The sequence below is a fragment of the Phragmites australis genome, chromosome 5, assembly GCF_958298935.1.
Source record: "Phragmites australis chromosome 5, lpPhrAust1.1, whole genome shotgun sequence".
In the NCBI taxonomy this organism is placed as follows: domain Eukaryota; kingdom Viridiplantae; phylum Streptophyta; class Magnoliopsida; order Poales; family Poaceae; genus Phragmites; species Phragmites australis.
In genome coordinates this window covers 30,141,753-30,150,387 of record NC_084925.1, presented here as the reverse complement: position 1 = coordinate 30,150,387, position 8,635 = coordinate 30,141,753, and positions in this window count along the sequence as shown.

The window sequence follows — 8,635 nt, the reverse complement described above, 5'->3', positions numbered from 1 at the left end:
CTCCTCCTCCTTCCGCCGCCGCTCTAGAGTTTCATGTGCCTTGGCGATCAGGTTAGTGATCGGGAGCGCTGCGTCCTGGTCTTGGAGCTCCTCTGGTTCTGCAATCTGCACCGCCTCCGGCGCTGCCTCCCTTTTAACGCCGAACGTGTCGCGCGGCACCTGGGCGCCCTTCCTCCCGGGTGAGAAGGACTCCTCGTCGCCGACGCGTTGGCCGGCCGGCTCTATTGCCATCTCGCCGCGCGCGAAAGCCGCGGCTGCGACGTACGCCCGGCCGCCGCTCCCCGAAATGGGCGCTCGCGTCGACGCTTCGCACGGAAGGTTTACGGGAAGCGGAGGCGGAGGTGGAGAAGAGTGGAGAGAATGGTGGCGCTCGCGCTCCCTACTTGAGGAGAAGGGGCGCGGCCGCGGCGGACTGGGAGTTGTACTCCGCCGCAGGGCAGATTCGGGGAAATAGCAGCGTTCAGGCCGACTGCAGGATGGAAACAGCAAGGAGGGACATGCACCCCACGTGCCAGCCAAAAAAAAGGGGGCAAAACAAATCGAATAATCTTCATAAAAGATTACCTTCATACATCTTCAAACTTCCCTGCCAAATTGTTACTAGTGTTTATTGATTCTTTTAGCTCAAGCAGAATCCATATATATCAATATAATTTCTCACCAATTGCTTGGCACGAAAACATTGCGCAAGGTCTTCAAACTTAGACTTTGATTATTATTTTATCACATAATATATTGTTTATAGCTAAGAAAAAACCAATATAGCGTGGACATGTCCCTTTCACTACTACAAAAACTATTTTTCGAGGGGTCATATGGCAAACCAGCTAAGTGATTTCTAGAGATAGGCGACATAATAATATACCTGTGTAAAGATCATTTTCACAGGCGATTCTTTATGTGAAGCGCCTATAAAAATAGAATGATTAACACATGCGGTTCACATAAGAAACCGTCTTTGAAAATAGATAACATGTTATCTTAAAAAAATTATAATTTTTTCATACGAATTCGAATAAGGACAAGTTTTATATAAAAATTATATCTCTCAACGAGATCTACAATTTTGTAGTTGACAAACTTTTTTATTTGAAGTCATTTATGTATCAAAATAATCGATTAAAGTTTTACACATAAGTGTCACATGCTATTTGTTTCGAGGATTCGAAACACACCGAGTGTGTTCAAATTGTTGTATTGCATAACTGTATATATATCACAGACGTGCCAGTATACTATCGTATACGAAAGTAACAAGAGACAAAATGTAATTGAAACACGTAACTTTATTCATTCATTATCGAAATCATAAAGTATAGTTTCATTTATTACAATTTGTTCATACATATGTACAAACGCACACACTATCTAATGAAACTTCCTGGCGATCGTGTCTTCCTGGTTCCCGTGGCCTCGCAAGGCCGCCGGTTAATTATATCTGGTTTCCCGGATAACCTTCGAGTAAGCTGCTTCACTGGTCGTCGTCAGGTCATCTCCGAGTCTGCAAGGCTATAGTCACACGTATCAAAACAGATCAAAGTAAGTATTAGAAAAAAAATAATTAAAAGGAAAAGACAGGACAAACAGTCTAGCGTGAGCTTTATGGACTGTTTATATATCTTGGATCATCATCGGCCACGTAGGTCTCAGAATCTGTAGCCCCTCATCATCGGTCTCGGCCTCAGGTACTACAAAGGAATAGAGGGAGAGAGTCTAGACACATGGCAGTCCACCAGCTTCAACCTAACGGAGCCTGGCGAACTGTGTAGCACCTAAACTCCTATCTACAACCTCTATTACTCTTCCACCGACCACCCAGCCACGAAGGCAAGCACCACAAAGGCAAAAGGGTAATAACAGTGGCAACAGAAAAGGGCAACCGCACTCCTGGACCTCAATATGGATCATTGGCCATGGCACAGTACTAAACTCCCAAACTCATAGACAATGAACCTGTTAATCATCACTGGTCCTTTTCATAACATGATTATCAGATCATAAGTACGAGTAGTAGAAAGGGCCTCAGATTAACATAATTTCATCATAGGATCCACAACAGTCGGACCATAATAGCAGGATCACAACCACAGGGCCATATCAGTAGTAGATAAAAAGCCACAAGGCAAAAATAAGGATATGTACGACATCAAACAGCCAGCCTCATGCACCATGTCAGAACCATATTAAACAACAGTGCTATACCACCTAGGAGCAGCACCATAAGCACATGATCTCAAAAGGGGCAGCACCAAGGGGCACCCACATCAAGCCATCAACACAGCAAGGCTCAGAACAACAGAGAGCTCCTGAAGCAGCAGAGCTCATAACAATCAACATGTCAGGCTACCACTGCACAAGGCACCATCACGTAACAGGATTAGCACCACTTATCTTGTGCTACCATAGCACCACTGCAAGGGGACAAGGACAGTAGCAACAAGACTCAAAATCGGCACGGCAGCGCACATGTCCGGCGGGGCTTAGACCCCCTGCCGGCATCCCGGCGGCCCTCTAACACCCTACCAACCACATGAGCACTACAACAAACAACAAAAGGGGCAACAACATATATGCACCTATCAAAACTCGTGATAGCACTTCCACAGCCATGGTGCAAAGCACCGGGCAAAGCACCTGTATAACACATGGTCAAGGTATAAAGCTGGTCGGATCTCATCACAGAACAAGAGCAGCCAGCCCAAAATCATAGTTATTCCTATCTCCTCGGTCACGGCATAAGGGATCGACCAGGACTCCATCAAGCAACAGCCGGCTAGAACACAACCATGAATCATGAACCAACAACGATCTATATGGCCATGACGCAAAGCGCCGACCGACATCCACTAGGGATCAGAAAAAATCAACAACGAGCTACACGGGCATATGTATCTCACACGACCACTCCACAAAATGCCGACCGGATCACAGCACCACTACACGGTCGCGACGATGAAGGCTAGCCGGTCACCACCACAACCAAACACAACCTCAAATCACCGCCTATTTCCACCTCCACGGCCATGGCACGGAGGCCGACTGGAACCACCACAAAGCAAAACAGTCGGCCACCACCACAAAGCAACACCTCATCCATGGACATGGCACACGGCCGGTTGAGCAAACCACAGAAAGCAAGAGACAGCCGTTGGCGCCCCAAAATCACAGCATAAATCCAAGGACATGGCGCAAGGGCCGGCTCAAACACCTGTATAGCACAGACGCGGCGCCGAAGCGCCGGCCGACAACTTTTATGCGCAGACACGGGCACGAAGCCATGACCGACCACCTGTATATGCAAGGTCACGATGCCGAAGTGATGGACAACCACCTGTACGTAGGAACACGATATGAACACCTGTTGGCTTCGCCTGTTATGCACAGACGTGACGCCAAAGCGCTGACCAGCCACCTGCTTATGCACGAATGTGGGAATGAAGCCCGATCAGCCACCTGCTTATGCATGGACGTGGGCACGAAGCCCTGCCGGCCACCTGCTTATGCACGGACACAGGCACGAAGCCCGTCGAGCCACCTGCTTATGCACGGACACGGGCATGAAGCCCGGCCGACCACTTGTTGAGTATGGACGCTGTAGATCCCTTGACACCTTCGATCACTTCAGCTACAATTGGACATCCTCAAGCTACTACATCATCTATGTGTATTGAAGGAGAAGAAGAGATTGCTTCCCGAGTGATAGCTCCTTTGCACATTCAGCGGAATCATCCACCTGATCAGATGATTGGAGATTTGCATGAGTGAGTCACACAGTCCAGGTTTATTGATTCTAAGTCTCATGCTCATTCAGCTTTTGTTGCTTCTTTTGAACCCAAAAATGTTTCACATGCATTAATTAACGGATCTTGGATCAATGCCATGCATGAGGAACTTTAAAATTTTGCACACAACAAAGTATGGAAGCTTGTCGCACCTCCTCTGGGTCATACACTAAATGGGTTTTCAAAAATAAACAAAGTGAGGATGGTGTTGTTGTTAGAAACAAAGCTAGACTTTTTGCTCAAGGTTTTATACAGGTAGAAGGGCTAGATTTTGAGGAAACTTTTGCTCCGATTGCTAGACTAGAAGTGTCGGAGGATTAACTCCTGTCGCAGGGATCCCGAGAGACCCCTTTTTAGAGATTCAGTCGGGGGGATGATCCTGAATAAGTTCGTCGGAGAAATGAATGAGAGTAAATGCAACGGCCGGTGGTGGGGGATGATGACCTAGTGCAAAAAGAAGTAAATGCACCGGAGTTTAGACAGGTTCGGGCCGTACGGGGGCGTAATACCCTACTCCTGTATGGATGCAATAACTGTCCTGAGTAAATCCCTCAAGGATGTAGCTGGTTACAAGAAATATGATCTAACTAAGAGCTTGAGGCTCCCTGTTCTTTGGCTGGAACTACACTCTGGTCTTGTGCTTTGTGTTCGTCTATGGTTTTGTTCTTGATGCTTGGATGCTTGGATGCTTGTATGCTTGTATCGGGTCTCGTTCGGTTTCTGGTTCCGTCTTCCGCCTTCTTTGTTCCTCTGTGCCACCGGCTCTTTTAAGCACTCGCCGGCTATGACATGCCCCAAACGGGAAGGAGGAGGGCACAAGTTCCAAGAAGCCATCCCTGGGAAAGGCGTCATCATTTCTTCTGGGCGAAGTGACTGGAGGGAGGAAAAACACCGCCCGCCCGGTCACCTATCACTGTAAACGCCCTGGCAACGGGCGCCATGGAGAGGGCCCACCGGGCAGCCGCAGAGCAACCCGGCGTGCCCGCCCTGTCTTGTTCCTCTGCCACAGCAGGGCGGCAGACGGAACGCGATCCTTGCGATGATACGGGTGATACGGGACGGGACCCGTGCAATTAATAGCCCCACGCCCCTCTGCCAAAGCATGACAGGAACTGACACTGCGGCGGGAGCAGTTGGATGTGTCAGGCCACGCACGCTCATTAAATGCGGCCTCGGACCTCTGACTGGCGGGCACCTCATCGGTGGGCCCCTCGGGGGCCTTTCTGGGTCGTCGGGGAACCGAGTGCTCGGGGGTACTGTTTACCTCCCCGAGCACTCTATCCCGGGAATGCCTATCTTTGTCTTCGGGGTACCGGGCGGTCGGGGGTACTGTTCACATCCCCCATCACTCTCTCCCGAGCACTCTTGCACGATCCTTCGGGGAACAGAATGCTCGGGGGCCGCCACGTGCAGCCCCGAGCACTCTCTCCCGAGCACTCTTTGTGTGGAACCTCAGGGAACCGAGCGCTCGGGGGCTGCTGCCCGCAGCCCCGAGCATGCTCTCCCGGAACTTTAGCTCTTCTGGTCATCGGGGAACTAGGGTGCTTGGGGGTGACCAGGCACCGGCCCGAGCACTTTTCTTCCCGGTACTTAGACTCCGCGGATCATCGGGGAGCTGGGGTGCTCGGGGACCAAGGACTGTGGCCCCGAGCACCTTCTCCCGGGACTTGAACTTTCCTCACCCCGCGGGAGGGACCTCGCGGGATGGCGCCATGTGGCGGACGGCTGGCCTGGCCTCGGGACTCAGGGACCCCCGGTTCTTGATACACCGACAAGAAGCCATTAGAATTCTTTTAGCTTTTGCTACATCTAAATGCTTTAGATAATATCAAATGGATGTCAAAAATACTTTTCTGAATAGGTACATAAATGAAGTGATTTATGTTAAGCAATCACCTGGTTTTGAAAATCCTAAATATCCAGATTATGTATACAAGTTGTCTAAAACTTTGTATGGTTTAAAACAAGCTCCTAGAGTATGGTATGATAGGATTAAAATCTTTTTGCTTGAAAAGGGTTTTGAAATGGGAAAAATGGACAAGATGTTGTTTGTGCTTAAGCATGGTAATGATCAACTATTTGTTCAGATTTATGTAGATGATATCATCTTTGGTTGTTTTTCTCATGCTTTGATGTCCCAGTTTTCAGAAACGATGAGCAGGGAATTTGAGATGAGTATGATGGGTGAACTAACGTACTTTTTGGGACTTCAAGTCAAACAAACCAAAGAAGGTACTTTTGTTCATCAAAGTAAGTATACACGAGACCTGCTACGATATTTTGAGATGGAAAATAGCCAGTCGATCATAACACCTATTGGAGCAACAACGACAGTTGATCCTGATGAAGATGGTGAGCCACTTGATCAAAAAGAATATAGAAGTATGATTTGATCACTTTTGTATCTCACCGCTTCAAGGCCAGACATACAATTTGCAGCATACTTGTGTGCACGATTTCAAGCTTCTCTACGTGCTTCACATCCACAAGCTATCAAATAGATTCTAAAGTATCTTCATAGAACTCAAGATTTTGGTATTTGACTTTCTGCTTCTTCATCTATTAGCTTAAGAGCTTTTTCTGATGCTAATTTTGGAGGTTGTAGAATTGATAGAAAAAGTACATCTGGTACATGTCATTTCTTGGGTAATTCTCTTATTGCATGGTCATCTAGGAAATAGTCCTCTGTTGCACAATCTACTGCTGAATTTAAATATGTAGCTACTGCTAGTTGTTGTTCACAAACTCTTTGGATAGTTGCTACACTTAAAGATTATAGGGTTAATTTAGAGAGTGTTCCACTTTTCTGTGATAATACTAGTGCTATAAGTATTGCTAAAAATCATGTGCAACATTCTCGGACTAAGCACATTGACATCAGATTTTATTTTCTTAGAGACAATGTTGAAAAAGGAAACATTGAACTTTTTCATGTGAATACTGAACACCAATTGGCAGACATTTTCATAAAACCTTTGGATTCTTCTCGGTTTACTTTTCTTCGGGGAGAACTTGGTGTTATTCATCCTATGAGATTATTTTGAGTGGGAGTTCTTATATCTTGGAACTTGTCAAAGTTTATAAAAATGAGAAAACAATGAAATATGATGAGCATCATATCTAATACATATGTAACTTTTGAAGCCAGTGCTTATGCTAAATAGGAGCTTTTGCACTTTCATATCTACATGTGTAACTGTGTAGTTTTTGTCATGATTTTTTTAAATCGAATGACAACTTGAATTGAATTTTGTCATGGTTAAACTCTCTTGATTGCTTTGATCTTTGATAAAAATGCTATATGTGAAAGAATCAAAGAAATAAAAAAAAGTGCTGAATAATAGTTGATAGACAAATGATCAAGGAAGTATGCACTATTGCACTTCTTCTTTTCGAGACTACTTATCATTGCACTTTGATATAAACTTGGAAGAAGTCGTGTATGACCATAATCATTGTCTTAAGCTTCTGATTGTCTTTTTGACATAGGCTTGGCATGGTTAGATAGAATAAGGCTGATAGTGCATATAATTCCATGCAAAAGAATATGAGAAGTTCTTGACATCAAAATTGGCATCTTGTTATATGTCTTTTTAATCAAAATATTGACATACTTTTGATATTCATGTTTTTGATAGCATATATATTGAGGATTCGAGTGATTAAGATTGGGAGACCATGTCTTGCAAATAAATCATTAATTATACTTGATAAGTTATGCTCACACTATATTTTTACATGTGTAGACGGGTTGGTCCAAGTATTCTTGATAGTGTGGCTTGGTCAAGTATTTGTTATATATGTGGATGATTTTTGATGCTCATTGAAATGATTGAAATAACAAGCTTGATTCTCTCTTTTGAATTTTTGATGAAATCATTGCCAAAGGGAGAGAGAAAGTTGCCCATTTTTTGAGAGAGTTGCGAAAATTTTCTTCAAAGGATTTTATTTTTGATCTTTTGATTTCACTTTGCATTTGATTTTAAAATCAAATCATGTCTGTTAAAAGGTTGCCAATGTTCACATGAGGGTTGCCAATGTTTTTATCAAGGGGGAGATTGTGAGATCATGTGATGAAAAATTGGTTTGATTGATGAAATTGGCAGAGCAAAGTGATTTAGCATAATGACATTTGGTTTATGTTCATGAGTTGCTAAGATATGCTTATGCTAGCGTGTTGGTTTTGCTTGGAGTTTGCATGGTGTTGTGTGAACTGATCTTGAGTCAAGTCGGGAAGGACTTGTGCTCGTACTCGATTGTTGTTTGATTTATGTGTAGGTATTGCTCGAAGGTGAACGTGGTTGATGATGGATCGACGAATTAAGTTCAGGGAGGAACTGAGGTTCAGCGACTAAGTTAAGAAGGAACTGAGGTCGTGGTGATTGACGATGTCATGCGGGACGTTCATGCTGAGAAAATAATGCATATGAAGACAAGGCTTCACGATGGACGCAAGAGGCGATCTGATCATGAGAGTACATGAAGACTAATTAATGTTCAAGTCAGAGCAGGCACGAGGGAGTCGAGTGGCGGCTCGACTTGAGACAAGAGTTAGTGTCGGAGACGGATTCTGAGTTGGTTACGTATATGCATGTATGCATGGGAGATGTGCATGCATGATTACGTAAGAGTTGTTAGCTAATTAGCTTAATTACCGAAAGTTGTCTGTCCTTTTGTGATTAGAGGAGGATAGAGACCAGATTGAATACAATAGGGAGTTGTAGTTCGATTCGGTCACGTTTGTGCGCATGGCTACCATATAAATAGAGATATCTGTTTTATTGGGCAATATAGCGCAGACCAGGACAACACAACGCAACAGAGAGATAGAGAAACTCGAGAGAGAGTTGTTT